At 40.4% G+C, this 18,136-nt stretch overlaps 1 protein-coding gene and 1 long non-coding RNA gene across 14 annotated transcripts in view; one reads left to right on the top strand and one right to left on the bottom strand.

Annotated features, from left to right (window-relative positions):
- The window catches only part of ATXN1 (ataxin 1), a 413,109-nt gene that overhangs the window by 297,357 nt on the left and 97,616 nt on the right, over window positions 1-18,136 (bottom strand). For all 13 annotated transcript variants that reach the window (XM_072814248.1, XM_072814235.1, XM_072814236.1 and 10 more), the window contains one exon: window positions 10,313-10,434. The gene's annotated coding sequence lies outside the window, so the exon portion shown is untranslated. The remainder of the gene's footprint in view (window positions 1-10,312; window positions 10,435-18,136) is intronic.
- The window catches only part of LOC140626451 (uncharacterized), a 30,387-nt gene that overhangs the window by 6,540 nt on the left and 5,711 nt on the right, over window positions 1-18,136 (top strand). The gene's annotated exons all lie outside the window — the stretch shown is intronic.

The following is an 18,136-nucleotide window of genomic DNA, read 5'->3' as shown; positions in this document are numbered from 1 at the left end:
AATTAAGGACCAGATGTAAAAAGACACATACTGTATAATTCCAAGTATCTGTGGTAGCTAAAATAGGCAAATTCATCACTGAAGAAAGTAGAGTAGAAGTTACTAGGAACTGCGGAGAGAAAGGAATGGGGAGTAAGTGTTTAATAGGTACAAGTTTCTGTTTGCAATGATGAAAATCTCTGATGATTGCACAAAATCGTGAGTGTACTTAAAGCCACTGAATTGTACTCCTATAAATGGTTAGAGCAGCAAGTTTTATGTTATATGTTATATGTATTTACCGCAATTAAAAATATATATATTGGGATGCCTGGGTGGTTTAGTGGTTGAGCATCTGCCTTTGGCTCAGGTCATGATCACGGGGTCCTGGAATCAAGTCCTACATTGGGCTCCTGCAGGAAGCCTGATTCACCCTCTGCTTATGTCTCTACCTCTCTCTCTTTCTATGCCTCTCATGAATGAATAAAATCATATATATTTAAATATTAAATATTAAATATATTAAATATATTTAAATATTAAATATTTAATCATATATATTTAAAAATCAAATCAAAATCAAATCAAATTAATTAATCAAATTAAATTAATATATTAAATATATATTTAAATATTAAATATTTAATCATATATATATTTAAAAATCAAAGTGGGGTGCTGGATTGATGGCTATGTCCCCAAGACAGAGTACTGTTAGCTCGCTGACTCTCCCACGTGGCTGATGGCAGTGCCAGGCAAAGGAAGGGGTGAGACCAATGTGGATACCCACTAGGAAAAGAGAGAAAACCATATCCATTCGTGCAAAGTGGGTACAGCTGCAGGTGAGATAAGCCTCTGCTAATCAGCCCCAGCATGGTTGTCAAGAATTTACAAGTACTGATTTAAATGCATTAAGTAGATCTGATACTCTGGAGAATCTTACTGAGGATCAATTTCATAGAGCAGAAAACTACTCCACAACTTGTCAGGTTAATACAGAGTTAGGTTGAATTTACATAATGTGTGCCTGTAAGTCCACGGGCTATGACCTTTGATAGCTGGTCCTGAACTTCCCCTTTCACTACATGTCACTGCAAATTCTAGGCAGCGTTTGGAAACACATGCTGCTCTGCCTATTGCTGAGTGGTTTTTAGTGTAATAAATTTGGTGTCAGTCAGATGGATGAAGCAAAGTGCTTCCCTTAAATATCTAGGGTTCTTGCAATGTACTCACCCCCAAACTCTGTTTTACTGTGAAGAGCAAGTTCACTCTGCATGGTACCCAACAAAGGACGCCAGGCTCTTCCAAGTGGCTAATTTGATGGGCTCCTAGAAATGGCCACCTGCCAGCAGCGTCATTTAGAAGGATGCTGGTCCTGAGGACAGTTGAAGATAATTTCTTTCCCATCAGCCTCTACAAAGTAGATTAGGTCCTTGTGGGGCTTTACTTTCTCTGAAAGCAACAGAGTGCTAGCAAAGTGGCCTTAAAGCATTGAAAAAAATAACCCTAGTGCATATTGGAAATCAGAAGTGGTTCAGCAGAGGTAGGAGTGAAGACGGAGTACAGGCAAGGGGTCAGGGAGTCTAGGGTTCAAATCCTAGCTTTCTTTCTACAAGCCCTGTGACAGTCTTCAGCACCAATAACCTCATCCACTATAATAACATATAATTTAAATGTAAAAGTCAGACTCATTATTTGTAAAAGTTTTTGTGAGGATCAGATGAGATGAAACATGTATAAGCACAAAGGAATTAGTTTATTAACCATACTCAGATCAATTAGTTTCCTCTTTAAAAGAGAAAATGTCGAAAAAGGGCCTCCTAAGTTTTGTTGAAGAAGCTTTTAAAATATACCCCAGTATTTATGGAGTATCCACCATGCTGAAGATCCAGTGCTACTCCTTGAGGGGACATAGGGCGGTAGGAGACCTGCCTTTAATTTGAGGGAACTTAGAGTCTAATAGAGCAGATGAGTACATCAGTGCTAAGTCTGATCATGAACTTCTTCCATTCCACAATCTTCAATGGCTCTCTGCCACTTGAGATAAAATTCCAACCCCTAGGATAGGATTAAACCAATTGTTTTCACCAGTCAAATGGGCTAACTAACTACGTTGTAAGATGCTGTAAGACACCACTCACAGAAGCTGGTGTAAGGTAGTCAATTAATAGTTCACACTAATTATTATATTACCATCATTATTAAAGGAATCTCGTTCCTCCCAATCCCTCACTGTTCTAACTTCATACACCTCTCACTGGACCCAAGCCAGTCCACGATGTGCCTCAAACACACACCGCCCTCTTTCTTCTCACCTTCATTCCCTTAGCCTCCTGCCATTTGGGATCTGGGCCATACTTCAACATCTAGCTCAAAACGCCCCCTCCTTATCCTCACCACTTCATAACTAGACCAACTATCTCACTCCTTTGTGTTCCCACCGCATTTTCTCACCCTCCCTGACTGGGCTCACTCCCATATTCACCTTCCCCTCACAGAGGAAAAACTCATAAATTCAGTTTGAAGGAAGGTACCCACGAATAAAGGTTGGAAAATTTTTAGTACAAGCTGTGTAGCTGTCTAACTGAATATCACAAAAGTAACGTAACCGTAACAGCTAATTTTTTTTTTTTAAAAAAAGCTTTATGGGCATGAACTCATGTAGGTTTTACAGCTTTGATAGATGCTGCTTTAATTTTCCTACTTCATGGGTGGATAAACTGAGACCCAAAGAGGTTAAATAAATTTGCTCAGCGTTACACAGCTACCAAGAGGCAGATTTGTACTCAAACCCAGGAAATCTGCCCCAAGAACCTACACTCTTCAACAATACATTACATTGTTTTCCAACCACAATATAGCGATGGATTAGGTACTGCTGGAAAAAAAAAAAAAAAAAAAAAAAAAACAAGCAAACAAACCAACCCAATCTATGAGGACAGTAATCAGTTTTCTCGAGGCTGGGTTTTCAAACTTTGAGATCCATCAAGCAATTCTGTTCTATCTTTAGATCCTTAGAGTCTCATGAAGGGTTGTCTTCCACCAAGCAGCCTTCCTCATTGAGGAAACTCGTGCTTACAGACCCTTCTGCTTTAACCAGCGCCAGGCAGCCTTACATAGGCCACAGCCACAGTATCGCCACGGGGACCCATATATGTGGTCTGGGAAGGACAATTCAAGATAGCACCTACTACTATCCAGGAAGCACCCAAAGCTGTAATGAAAATTGCTTTCACTGCAGCTAAATAATGAGAATAGCTAAAGGCGAGCTGCGAATCTGCATTCGCTCCCCTTAGCCATGGTATGTATGTATGTATACACACAACGGAAGTATACTTGACAATATGCTGATGGCTTCAGGTATACATACTTCCTGGTGGACCTTCTATACGGCCAAATGACCAGGCTTTTAAATAAATGTGAGGCACAGGACAGAAAAATAATAAATTCAGCAAAGATTCGTCTGTAAAATAGATGTAGATCACCTTCCATGAGATGCTTCCAAATGGTGTGGTATTTAAGACTTTCAAGTGAGCAGTCGATCAGTACATGTGGGCTGATCAATATCCCTAATTCGTTACTCTAACAATGGTTCAGCTTTTGTCATAATTTCATAGGCCAGCAAACGAAGGTTGGGTAAAAATATCACACAGAACAGTGGCAAATTTGAAACAAATGATCTATTCCAACTTAACTGACTCTAACTAAAACATTAATAGGAAAAATAGAGATGATATGTACAATATAGATCACAAAATAATCTATACTATTAAACAGCCTTCCCCCAGTGTCAAAATATTGTTTAAAAAGATGCAAAACATGCCTCACACACTGCTCTCCATTAAATAGCATTCTGAAATTCTTGCTCACAAGTGCAAATGATGATTTTTTTTAGTGGCATTTTTAACATGTGATATTAAAAAACCTCCTCCTCTTCCCTTTGAAAAGGAACTTTTGAGGATGCCAAATTAATTTTGGAGATGACTTTTCATTTTGTTTAAGCCAAGATATTTTTTTCTCCTTTGCAATTTTAACCAAACAGAATTCTTAGAAATGAAAAAATAGTAACAAGTATATTTCTAGAGTAGAATAGCCTTTCAGAACTGAAAATGTTATATCAATCCTTTAATGTTACCCAGTCTTGGCTTTTTAAATTCCCTTAAGAAAAAAATACCACATATTCGTATTATGTTGCCAACACTGAATGTGTCATTTTGGTGGATTTCTGATTTGGCCAATATGATTTTTTCATGGCACAAAATAGTTTGAAAAGCAATTTCTAGTCACTTCGCAAATATGGCTTCTGAGAAGCTGAAGTGACTCTACCTGATGTTAGAAGTTTCAAATACCAACGATTCACCCTACAAGTTTACTTAAAGTGCTACGATGCTGAGTCCAACTGCTTTTGTAAAAATCGTTTAACTCAACATACGAACTTTTTGTAATTTTTTTGAAAAAAAGCTTATCCGAAACATTTGAAATCTTACCTGAAGGGTTACTTGTATATTTCTCAATGAGTTCTTTCTTTTTACCTTCCACAAATATTAAGCTATATTATGTGCAGGAATGGGTTTACTACTTAGAACACAAGGTTTAAAAATAAACCAATCTCCACCCTCACGGATCATCCACAGAGATGGCTGCATCATCAAAGAACTGCAATCCGTTGAGCTAACACAGGAAGAGGAGACATTCCCAGTAGGCATCAATGAATGAGAAGTTCACTGGGTGGAGAAACAGAATTACATGCAGAAGAATCAACATGAAAAAAGGCATGGCTGCTAAAGAACACAGTATATGTAGAAAGGGAAGAAATGCCATGTGGGGAAGATGGGAGGGAGGGATGAGATCTAAATAGTGAGCTGACAATGAATTCCTAGGGATCTTGAATGTCATGCAAAGGACTCACCATTTTATCTTGTAGGAAAATGGAAACTAACAAAATCCTTTAAATTTTTCCTTTTACTTCATCATACTCACTCATTCCTATGGAAAATACCAGAGGAGTATCATTCTTAAATCAAGTACCAATTGAACTAATACTACAAACATCTTCATTTTTGCTTTATTTACTTTTCATCTTTGTTGACACGCACATATTTTCATCATGATTTCGTAATCAATGTGTATTGATGTGTGATCAATTGCACACACAATTATGAAGGATGAATTTCTTTTTTTTAAGATTTTATTTATTTATTCATGAGAGACAGAGAGAGAGAGAGAGAGAGGCAGAGACACAGGCAGAGGAAGAAGCAGGCTCCATGCAGGGAGCCTGACATGGGACTGGATCCTAGGTCTCCGGGATCACGCCCTGGGCCGAAGGAGAGGCTAAACCACTGAGTCACCAGGGCTGCCCATGAAGGATGAATTTGAGGCTCACATTGTATTACATACTTCAAGTGCCACCTAGGGTTTTCAGGAATGGTAGTAATTCAATCAGACCCTTTCTTTGGGAAGACAACCCTCAAAATCATAGGATGAATGGAATATAGGAAGGATAGACATAAGGTAGAAGTACTTTCTGGAAGGTGGCTGCAGTAGTCAGGCAAGTGATGCTAACAGCAGAAACAGACCAAGGGCAGGGGAATGGAGAAGAGTGGTAGACCATGAAATACATTTGAGGCAAAACTCTAGTGTGTGGTCAAGGGACAAAGCATAGGAAGAGAAGGTGGTGTCCAGCATCGATGACTGGCTGGATGCTGATGCTGTTTCTCAAGACAAGGAACCCATAAAGGGGGACAGGGCAGTAACAGGAGGAGGTATAGAAAAAAGTCAGAGGCACCTATGATAACCCAATTGGAGCTATCTGGGAGGAAGATGGAAGCCGATGATCTTAAGCTCCGAGAGGAAAAGAGAGCTATGTTCATCAGGAGAACAGAATTGGTAACGATGTCGTGATGTGATGATGAGGTCTTCAGGAAAAGCATGTGCAGTAAGGAGCTCCGGTGGGTTTCTTTCTGTTTTCATTCCAACCATGTGCCAATGTGGCAGTTTCATCCTGATTTCTTTTGATGCATAGCAAACACCTCCTTTCCAAGCTTTCAAACTGTCACCAAGGAAGGGTACCTTCCAAGTTAATCACCATCTGTTTTGATGATGCCTATTATAGGACCATTCACTGCATTTCCTGAACTGGTGTGGTTTCACTCAGTTATACCCAACCACACAGCTTCTCCAAAGGACTGATGTTATTAGCCCGTGACAGTATCAGCAAGAGGAGTGAGTTTTCACGTATTTCACAGAAGGCATGCTTGGTACTGTTTTACAGAACGTCATGTATGACAGTGAAGGGGATCTAACTTTTCTAAGCGACAAAGCCTTTAAAGAGCTTTCCAGCGATGATCTTTGGTGGGGGGAGGGGGGGTACTGATCTGCCTCTTTTCCTATGTCTATCTGCCTCCCAAAAGCAGTGCCTAAGGTTTAGGAAGCCATTCGGAAAATCTGCAGTTTTGGAGAATGCCACATGGTAAAGAACACAAGTGATGTAGTCAAATATTTTTTTAGAATCAGCTCTTTGCTTTCCCAACAATGGCTGACTATTTGTAAGGAAATATTCCATATATTTCGCCTGCCTCTCCCTCTGGCTGTGTCTCTGCCTCTCTCTGTGTCTCTCATGAGCAAATAAATAAAATCTTAAAAAAAAAAAAAGACCTTTAATGAAGGTTCAGGCACCAATGCCAACAACTGTACACTTCTCTTGCATGAGTGATAGCCTGTGCCCCTGCCTCCTGCCTCACAAAGCCAGCCCACACCCCAACCCAACTGCAAGAGGCTATACAGAGAAAACCTAATCAGGTTTCAATGAAGCACGTATGCAAAAAAAAAAAAAAAAAAAAAAGAATAGCCTCTTTTGGTCTCAATATTGCTTTGTTTGGAAATCTGTGCTTTCTTTTCTTACCTTAGCTGAGAATGAAAATAAAAAAAAAAAATTCCCAACACATTGTTATACCTTCCTTCTCTCCAAACCTCCTGTTGACAAAATTAGATGGACACCTGGGAGAAGACACTTCCTGCTGCTGTGCCTGAAGGTGCCTTTTATTTTTTTAAAGATTTTATGTATTTATTTGATGGCGAGAGAGAGAGAGAGAGAGAGAGAGAGAACAAGCCAGAGGGAGAGGGAGAAGCAGTCTCCCCGCTGAATAGGGAGCCCGATGTGGGGCTTGATCCCTGGACCCCAGGATCATGACTGAGCCGAAGTTAGGCAGACTCCTAACCGACCGACTAAGCCATCCAGGCGCCCCCTGAATATGCCTTTTAATACAAACTTAATCCAAGGTCGACACAACTTCTCTTAAATGAAACTGACTAAGCAAGAGTAAAAACAAACAAACAAACATACAAACAAACGCTGCAAAAAAAAAAAAAAAGCTTCAATGCAGTTGGAAGTGGCTGTCTTAATGGCTAATAAGTTTCCCAATTAGCTCACTGGTTCCCTTAGAGGCTGGCTAGACTTCCCGAGTTCTTCTGTTTGGTTTCTGTTAGGTCTTTTACCAGGGCTGGATCTGGCAGCAAGGGCATGAGGAATTGCACTAAAAGCAAAAACCGCCCTGCAAATCTCCTCTGGAGCGTCCAAGGCCAGGGGTGCCCTTGCTGCAGCAAGTGGAGGAGGGCAGGAGGGGGCCCCGTGTGGCCACTGCAGTCTGTTGTCATCAGATTCAAATCCTGAATCTGCTGCTGGCACTGGGGATGCTTTGATGTGTGTCCACTGCAGCTTTACTTTATCCCTTTCAGCAATGGGATCGCTCTCCTGCCACCAAAATGGGCAACCTGCGCGCCCTAACAGCTGAAAGAAACAGCGTTCAAAAGAAACTGCCAAGGGCAGCAGGCGTGGCCTTGGGATCCGAGGCTACAGCGTCTAGGTTCCCACAGCACTGCTCCCACCTCCGATCCCCTTCTGTCCTGAGATTCCGGTCCCCTCCCCCAGAGTCGACATGACTTCTGGACTGTGCGTGGGCAGGGGCCACCGCCACTAATAGGGACAGTCAGAACCACCACCAGTTGAAGAGAAGGAGACAAAAAGGTTTCCAGAACAGCCTCTGACTGAGGGGACTTGACACATTTGGACAAAACGGGGTTTCTATGGGATCAGAGAATATCTAGACTTCACATCCCCAAAAGGCTAAAAGCCACTGAAGAATGAATGCAACCCTGGTGGCTGGATGCTGCTTATTAGACCAAATATCGCCTGGGCACCTGCGACGTGCTGAGAGCTAGACCCTATGCTGCAGGTGAGGAGGCCCAGAGGCTGAGGGAGCGGACACAGGCAGCTGCTCACAAACCTCGGTGTGCAAGACTTCTCTGTGGTGAGTCTCTTAGGCTCCACATCCCCAGAAATTCTGACTCATTGCGCCCAGTGTTGCTGAATCTGCAACTTTAATACACATGCACAGGTGGCTTGGCTGCAGGAGATCCTGGGGCCAGACCACAGAAACGCTGGGTTAGACCTGATTCCTGCCCTCAGTGAGTGTGCAACCCAGACGGGGTGATAGCAATCACCCACAAGGCAATACACAGCCCTAGATTTTTCTTTTTTCTTTCTTTCTTTCTTTTTTCTTTTTTTTTTTTTTTTTATGATGCACGTTCTAAATGTTCCAGGAGTTCAGAGGCCTGCGCATTCCAGGAAGAGGGTGAAGGTGAGACAGGCTCAATGGTCAGGCAGGCAGGTCCTGCTTAGCGAGAAACAGCCCAATCATCTACACCAAACCTCCTGATTCAGCGTGACAAGGGGGCCATGGCAGATATATGCGTGAAGACAAAGCCATGAATTAGAGGACTGCCACCCAGCAGGTAAACAGGCTTCCTAGGTTGAGTACAAGGAGGACACTGTCACCAGGAGAATTGTAACATTGGCATTTCCAGATAATACGATGTTCGCATTTTCATTCTGCCACATTCATGTGGTTTCCTGCACTTCATGATTTCACATTTGTAAGACAAAAAAAAAAAAAATGCTGTCACGAAACCCAAATAATGCACCACTCTGAGGCAGACAGCCAGCTGCTAACAAGAGTGACATCTGAGCATCATTTAAAGTGTCATTCATAGCTCTGCTCCGGAAAAGGGATGGTTAGTGAGAAAGAAAAAATAATAAATTATGTTCAATTTAAAACAAAGTTTGGGACTCCACAGGGTTCAAGTATTGGTAGAAAACCCATAAGACACTGACAGCAAACAGAACAGAGAAGGAAGAGTTAGATCCCCGACAGGAAACTAAAGGACAAATATATTATATTATATTCATATAACAATGTGCCACTTTGTCTTTAACGCCGCAAGGGAATGCATTACTAACCACAGACACCACAAGGCCTGTTTGACCAAAGGGCTGGTTCACAAGATCGTAGGGAGAAGGAGGGAAAAGGGACCCCAGAGTGCCTGGCTCCTTCTCCACCACTGGTGCATCCAATGAGCCAAAGATGACCTGCCAAGGGCTCACCATGGATTCGGCGGAGCAAGAATCAAAGGGGATGATGATTTAATTAATTTCAGCAGAGTGAACTATGGCATTTTTAGATTTGCAAGAGACCTTGGAGGTCACCGAGGCACGCACTGGAGTTTTTAGAAGTGACTCATTCCTTGAGGATGAGTAAGTTGTCTGAGGTCAACAAAGGTGGGCAGAACCAGCTTCCATTTGAGGACTGTTTCTAAGAACTATAATCAATGAGGCTGGTGAAACTTCCTTGGAAATCCACAGCATTTTTGGTGTCTTGCTTGGCATTTATTTATTGTTTCTTTATAGTTTGGAGGACTTAAATTTCACCTCCAGATCAAGGCTCTCATGCGGGCACCATGCGTAGTTAAAAGGTGCTCAGTAAATACGTGTTGAGTAAGACTTGGAAAATCCCAGTGCTTCTCACCTTGCCCTCACTGATACTCCACTGCAGGGTAACAAATCTGCCATCAGCTTGAATCGACCGTCTCATGTGTGATTAATCCCTTACCCTCTCAGCTAAAAGGAATGTCTGGAAGATGTAGTTGGTTGGTTGGTTGTGCGTTCAGTTGTTTGGGGGTGCTTTTTCCCTTCTTTTTGGTCTTTTCTAACCACAGAAGCTTTGTACTCAGATCCCGCTACTCTGCAAATTTTATTTTATTTTATTTTTTGTTTTTGTTTTTGTTTTTTTTTACTCTGCAAATTTTAGAAACAAACATGCTAAGTCAATTTCATTGTTCTCTTGGCTCTCCACCACTAGAACAACATTTTCTCACACAGCCTGTTGCTTGGGTTGTAGAGAAATAACCCTGCACTCGACTAAGATGTCCTGAGACACCAAATAAATGATGATTGATGAAATCTAGAGCTAATGAATGCCAAGTCCTTTGGATGACTTACCCACAACTATTTGTGTTTCAAGACCATCCGTGCAGGCTGAAGTCCACCCTTTCTTGCTCATGGTCCGTAGCAGCACTACTTTTGAGGCCTCAGAACAAATTCTTTCATTTTGCTCCAGTATGCTACAGGAAAAGAAAACAAAACAAGTCAGAATGAAAAATGCCACTTCAAGCAGTTAGTTGATATTCAGGGGGAAATCCCTGGCCTCTCTCAGATGTATATTTTATAACCTCAAACAAGCATGTTAATTATCAGAACGATGCTATCACACAACTGATCTACCTATGGTGCCCTGAAATAGTAGAAGGTGGAGGAGGGGAGAGGAAGAAAGAAAACAGAGCACCTGCCGGGGTAGGTAGGACATCTCGAAAATTATATATACTACTAGGAATGTGCCTGCAAAATTTCAAGTTTACTAGCTGAAATAAGTACCCAGAGAAGAATTCCTAATGTTGAATAATTAAAGATAACTGACATGCACTTATCAAGGGTAGAAAGTAGAGAAAGGTTTGTTTCAAATTAAAATTCATCTGATTCTGCCCATTAAGGACTCAGACTCACCGAGCTAATATTAATATCTTTAAACACAGGGCTGCTAGGATTGCACAACAAAGAAAAGATAAAGTGTTAGAGGAAATTTTCGATTTTGCGCCACAAATAGGTGATTGACGGGTTTTCACTCTGACTCGATAAATCTCGATAAAGAACTGCCCCAGCCAAGTTGGAAGGCAGCGTCTACTTTACACGCTGAAATGTGAAATGAATGGTTAAAATATGCATGCCTCTTTACCCCCACTCAGAGCAGCTGACAAAGCCTACACAGTGGAACTGTGTGGTGACAAGGTGGTGGCTCTGAAAAGTACTCCTCTGCCTTGTGAGCTTACAACATCACTGGTCACTGGTTTGTTCTAGCTTCTCCCACTGCTCAGTCCACTCCTCTGTTGTTGTTGTTTTTTTTAAATTTTATTTATTTTTTCATGAGACACACACAGGGAGAGGCAGAACCATAGGCAGAGGGAGAAGCAGGCTCCTGCGGGGAGCCCAATGAGGGACTCGATCCCAGGACCCCGGGAATCACACCCTGAGCCAAAGGCAGATGCTCAACCACTGAGCCACCCGGGTATTCCTGTTTGGATTTTTTTTACAATGGCCATTAGAACCTGGAAATGTCTTCAAAAGACGTCTGCAGACCCTTCCAGCCTCTTACAAGCTCTTCCTCCTTTGTTCTGGAAGCGCACTGCAAGAATGCCACCCAGCTCTCTCACTACGATGACCGCATCCCACTTGGCACGCCCAACTCTATGCATCTCCAAAGGTCCTGAGGCCACTGCCGGGTCATCATCCAATGACCCAGTTGTAAGACAGAAAACATGCCTTTATGCCTCACTAGGTGACCAGGTGAATAATCGATTCCTTGAAAGCCTTCCGAAGAAGCTATTACTTTATAGAAGACTCGACGTGTTTGAAAAGGACTTTTTGGGGGGTTGTGCCTATCTGTGGTTAAATGCGTGGAGGCACTTAGAACTTCTGAGGAGGAAGAGAAAGCTGCTCTTGGGTAATGTTTAAACAAGTGAGTTGAGTTTAAGCCCATTATATTTTCAGCTGAGTTGGAAGGCGACTGCCTGAAAATGGCAAAGTCTTTTTTATTTTCTTGATGCTATCAATACCCACCGAAAGTGGGGTTGTCACGATTTTATTAGTTTCCAGAGCAGCTTTCATGAAATGTAACTCAGCTCCCACTCAAATGTGTAACAGTAACATATTGCTACAAATCAACATAAGCCAGGAAGTTCAAAGCATGACAAACTGTCTTTATCTTACCGTTTGGGTAAAAACAGAATTTTGAAGGGAGGAGGAAGATTTCAGCGAGCCCACTGCATGTTATTGGCTGATATTAATCTTTTTTTTTTTTAACTAAAAATAAATTGCTGCCTTTCTTTCACTTGTTACCAGCTTGCTATCTTGGGTCTTTCAGGACTGGGAGGGTCTCTGTCGTCTAGTTCAAAATTCTTCTGCAAAGGAAGCGGCTGGCCCAGGAAGGCTGGCAGCACATAGCAGGTTCATCTGAGCCTTGAGCAGACTTAGGGTTTAATCACTCATGCCCACTGACTCACTGAACACCATGTACGGTGTTGGTTGGAAAAGTTTACCAGAAGCTCAGGACCTTCTCGGGTCACCCTTTCTCTCTTTCTTCTCTGTGTTTTGTCTAAAGGAAGACATTCATTTCTGGGTTATATTTTGTCATCCAGTGGAGCAAAATTATCTGAGAGAGGTGGAATGGCTCTCTAATTAGCTCAGGGCCCTACCCTGGCTGCCAAAGCCAGGTGTCCAGAGGAGCAAGTCACATTCTTTGTAGAGGAGAAAAAAAAAGGGGGGGGGGGACAAGGACTGATCTAAGTGACAAGATTTTCCATTCTTATCTCTGTCGACGTGAAGGAGCTGGAAGTGATTCATTTTGTGATTTATCGCAGACCCTCAATTACACATAGTGCACCAAGTATGAGATGATTTTTGTCAAAAGAAAACCAGTGAAGATTCTATACACCTCCTTTTAAAGCAATAATTTCAAAATATTTTCCTCTTTTAGCGAACTTTTCAGCAGTGCTGTTGATAACCAACAAAAACAAACTGGCTTGAGTTTAATCCCTTTTGCCTACCCATTCTTATTTGCCAGTTGAAGCTATAAATAGAGATAAGACCAAGTCTAGAAAGAAGAAAAGAACACCAGGGGACTAGAGCATTCACAGATCTGTCTAAACCCTGAACGTTATCTATATAAACAAGGATTTCAATCGAGACGTTATCCTTACAGGGTCTGGAATTCAATAAGCATTTTTGCGATAATTTTCTGAACAGTTATAAACAAGCAGCAGCAGCAAAGTATACTCTATCAACATGTGTCAGAAACAGTGGCCCAAAAACCATGAGGTGTTTGTTTTTTTAAAATTTCTTTTCATCTCAATTTTGCCACTAACTGGATTTTTCAGTTTAAGCACCAACTCTGAAGTAGAATGTAACTCCTTATGTATCAAATAAAGGGACGTAAGTAAATGTCTTCCGTAATTAATTCCCAATTAGAATTCAAGTTGCTTTTATATGTATTTGAGTATACCACAGCAAAAGAGACCTCTAAAAACACAACTGTATTTCTAGGAGTTATCAGGTACATCGCTATTCTAAAATCCAACAATTAGACACAGCACAGGAAAAAGAAAAAAACAAAGCAAAACCTAACAGCTTCATTGTGAAATACCCCTTCAGTGGGGAATGGGTGTCCTATTCAATAAACAGTGCCAGGAAAATGAGCTCTTTATTCGCAAAGAGTCAGATCCCCATCTTACACAATTCAGAACATAGATTCTAATTAATTAAAAAATTAAACACATAAATATGTGTTTACAGAGACATGCATATGTAGGTTTATATATATATATACACATACATATACATATATACATATGTATGTATACATATATACGTATATACATATATATACATATATATACATATATATACATATATATAATTTTATACAATTAAATACAGAAAAATAATTTTATAATCATGAGAGGCCCTGTAGGCCATTGCAGAGACTTTGACTTTTTACTCCAAGTGATACAGGAAGACACCAGAGAATTGTGAATAGAGTGAAGTGAAGTGCCTTGTGAAGAACAGACCATAAGGGGACAAGGCTACAGGCTTGTAAAACAGGCTACCGCAGACAGTTAGGTGAGACACCTAACACATAGACTACTAACGTGGTGTGACACTGGGGGAGGAGATAGTAAGAAATGATGAGATTTTGGATGTACTTTGAAGGTCAAGTTGACAAGTGGTATAAGAGAAAGAAAAGAGTTGAGGAGGATCCATCTAAGTTTTTGACCAGATCATCTCTAAGAATGGAGCTGCCCATTCACCAAAATGGAAAAGATGGTGGAAGAAGAAGGTGTGTGTGTGGGGGGGGGCACTCCATTATTGCATGTTAGGTCTAAAATGCCCATTAAACATCCTGGGGAGATATCAAGTAGCCAGCAGGATACGGGCAACAGCAAGTAGACAGAAGGCTATGTAAGTCTGAAATTCACAAACGTGTGGATAGAAAACACAAGTTAAAGCACAAGTAACTGTCACAGGCAGTTCCCAAGATAGACCCCAATGACCCCATCTCTTGACATTCATGCTCTTGTCTAGTCCTCTCCCCTTGAGAATAGACTAGATTGAGCCATTCTCTAGCAAACTGAGGGCAGCAAAGGCAATGGGATGTCATTTCCAAAATTAGGTGACAAAAAGACTGGCTTCCATCCTGGATGCTCTTGTATATTCTCTACAGGGTTACTCATAATGGGGGCAGGGGTGCTGGCTGCCAGGCTGCGAAGGCCATCCTGCGGAGGGGCCCATGTGGTCTGCTGGAGTCTGTATAAGAGTGAGCTTGGAAGCAGATCCCAACCCTCCCCCCACTCCCATCCTTTAGATGAGACTGCAGCCTGAGTTAATTAATGGCTTGACTGCAACCTTATGGAGATCCCAAGCCTGAGACAGATAAAAAAATGTGCCCTGGTTCCTAATTATAGAAACTGTGAGATAATAAGTATTTGTTCTTTTAAGCCACCAGGTAATTTGTTACACAGCAATAGGTTACTAATACAGTTATGACGGGCAAAGCACTGTTCTAGGAATTTTATATGACTTTTTACAGTTGGAGAAACTGAGTCACAAAGAAGTTACATCACTTTCCCAATACCACAAATATGTGACAGAGATGGGAATCCAACTCAGGCCATCTGAGTCCTGAGCAAAGGCTCTCTGTGACTGCAAGCTAAAACCCCTCAAAGATAACCTTTTCTGCCTTGGACGTGCATACCCAAAAATGTGACTTTTCCCTCTAGGAAATGCTAATATCATAGACTATATGCAAACAATGGCCTGTGTGCATCTTCACCAAGCTTCTTAACCTGTCACAGAGCTCTACAATCCTATTTTCGATATCCCAAATACATACAATACATTTCGATATCCCAAATACATTACAATACAGACACACACAAATTTTATATATATATATATATATATATATATATATATATATATATATATATATATATAAACTGTCAAAGAAGATGGAAAGGTGGCCTCTTGCCGTTTGAAGAGTAACTTCCCTCTGGTTCTTTATTCTTTAATTTCAGTCTGGTTCATCTAGTTGATTTAACTATGAGAGAACTGCCAGCATAGTTTGCAAATGCTCTCATATAAATTCCTGTAGACTGAATGTCCTTTTGCACATTTAAAGAGCCCTCCTTTCTAAAACTACTTAATGGTAAAAACAAACAAAAAACACCAAGATACTGGATAAGACAGCTACAGTATTTCTGCTTGAATTATTTAAATAATAAGGGAAAACTGATTTTCAGTTGCCAGTAGAGAGTCATTAAGGATTCAAACAATATTAAGGGTTTTTTTAAAGATTTTATTTACTTATCTGGGGGCACGTACATACTAGTAGGGAAAGGAAGAGGGGAGAGGCAGAAGGAGAAGCAGACTCCACACTGAGCGGGGAGCCTGACACAGGGCTCAATCCCAGGACCCTGAGATCATGACCTGAGCTGAAGGCAGATGCTTAACTGACTGAGCCCCCTCAGGCACCCCCCCAAAAAATATTAAGTTTCTAAGTAGGAACTGGTAAAACCAAAACATAAAAAAAGCATTTGAGCTACATAAAGTATAGTAACTACTGTCTCTTTAGTATTTAAAACAAATTAAGACTTTTCCATTCTTTCCTTGACACAGACGTGAAATACAGAAAGTGAAAGAAGTGATCTCTGTACTTCTGTGCTTCAGTACAAATTTAGAATGGCACTGTTGTCAGAAAGGAAACTGTTGCTGGTTATTGTACCCTCATTTTTTTAGGAAAAGAATGCCCATCAAGCAGTAGCCAGGAACATGTTCATCCATACCATGGAATCCTTTTATTGTTTTAACTAAGGAACATGTTCATCCACACCATGGAATCCTTTTATTGTTTTAACTAAGGTTATGCCCACAACCAATGGAAACCAAAGAACTGGAAAGAAAGAATCATTAAAAAAAAAATACAACAAAACCCACTGCCATTTATAAATCTCTTTTTTCTTTCTTTCTTTTTTTTTTTTATAAATCTTTCTGTTACAAGAAGTGACTGTGTTTTATAAAGGCATATGATGCATCACCACAGGTATTTTTTGCCATTTAAAAATACCAAACAGTAGTGACAGGCCTCGTGCCAAGGCTGCCAGGACTAACCTGCAATTTGGACGATTTGTATGGGGATGACATTACCCTGTCTTGTGACACAAGCAGCAGATGCTGCTGATTAACACACAAAAATGTCTAAAACAGAGTTTCACCAACATAGGAGTTTGCAGAGTAAAGACGGCTTTGATGATTAGGAGCAAAATAGTATCAAATGATGAAGGATGAGTGGTTTCCTTTTTAAAAAAGAAGAGTCAATCAAATTAACTGGTAAGCTTTCATGGACCTTCTTCTAAGTAAAGTACAAGATGTAACTGCAAGTACTTGATAAATCTTGCTTCTTGTTTTTGGGAGAGGGTAGCATATACCGTGCATTAGCCAGTGTGTTCAGTGGGATGCTATATTCCATGGCAAAACACCATGTTATGCTAAAAATGAAATGAGGACAAAAAACACTGGGATACATTTGGGAAACACTTTTGAGGGACTCTGGTGATCTGATATGTATTATAAATCTCAAAGAGGAAAAACAGCATGCGGCTCACCCCAAAATACATTTGACCACAGAACACTTTTTCCAAAGAAATAAGCAACCAGTAGACATGCACTGACCGAAATGCATCTTAGCAAACAATTCACAAGGTCTGTGGTTCTTGGACTTTTTCTTCCCCCTTTGCATCTCTAAAATGTAGTAAGGATCCCAAAGAGTCTTTAATTAGGCAAATCATACTGAAAAATACTTATTGTATTAAAAATTGAAACTGTAAAAAAACTGAAATATGTTAAAATTAACTCATTTACTGTAAATAATAATATACCCATTGTACATTACATAAAATAGCATATCTTTATGAAAAAGCAACTGTATTCTTCAAAACAAAAAAGTTCAGTGTGAAGAGTGACACTGATTTAAATTTTTGCATATTTCTTTAATATCTGGCTTAACAGGGGGTCACGTGGTTGACTCAGTCGGTTTAGCACCTAACTCTTGATTTCAGCTCACATCTTAATCTCAGGGTGGTGAGTTCAAGCCTTGTCTTGGGCTCTACAGGGGGCATGGAGCCTACTTTAAAAAAAAAATTGAAAAATAATAAAATAAAATAAAATAATAAAATCTTTAAAAAAATCTGGCTTAACAGAAAAAAAGTTGAGTTCTCAAATGAGCCTCTGAATTCAATTTTCTGTGATACGTAGTTTGGTGAACATGTAGGCTGGCCATATCCATGACATAAATCATGAAGAAAGGGCACGCTATTAAGAAAACATCTTGATAAGAACCTGGGAAAGGTGTACACTTTAGACTTCTTTAGCAAATGCTTTCTTTTAATAATCTAGGTTTTAATAATCTAGTAAGGATTTGTTTTAACCAAAGATGATAAACTCTTTAAATATCCTGAATGAGATTCAGAAAGTCCTGTTTCATGAAATCAGTTAACAAAGTATGTATGTAATCATAAACCATCAACTATTTATCAACAATGATCAAACAACACTGGCTATCTGGTTGTTCACGTATTCATGCAGCAATAATAATAATAACTAATATTTGTGTGTGGGGGGATGTTTTTAAGGGGGAAGGGGCAGGGAGAGAGGGAGAGA

This window comes from Canis lupus, chromosome 37 (genome assembly GCF_048164855.1).
Source record: "Canis lupus baileyi chromosome 37, mCanLup2.hap1, whole genome shotgun sequence".
In the NCBI taxonomy this organism is placed as follows: Eukaryota; Metazoa; Chordata; class Mammalia; order Carnivora; family Canidae; genus Canis; species Canis lupus.
Note: the sequence above shows the minus strand (reverse complement) of the source record. Positions and strands in the feature narration are given on the sequence as shown.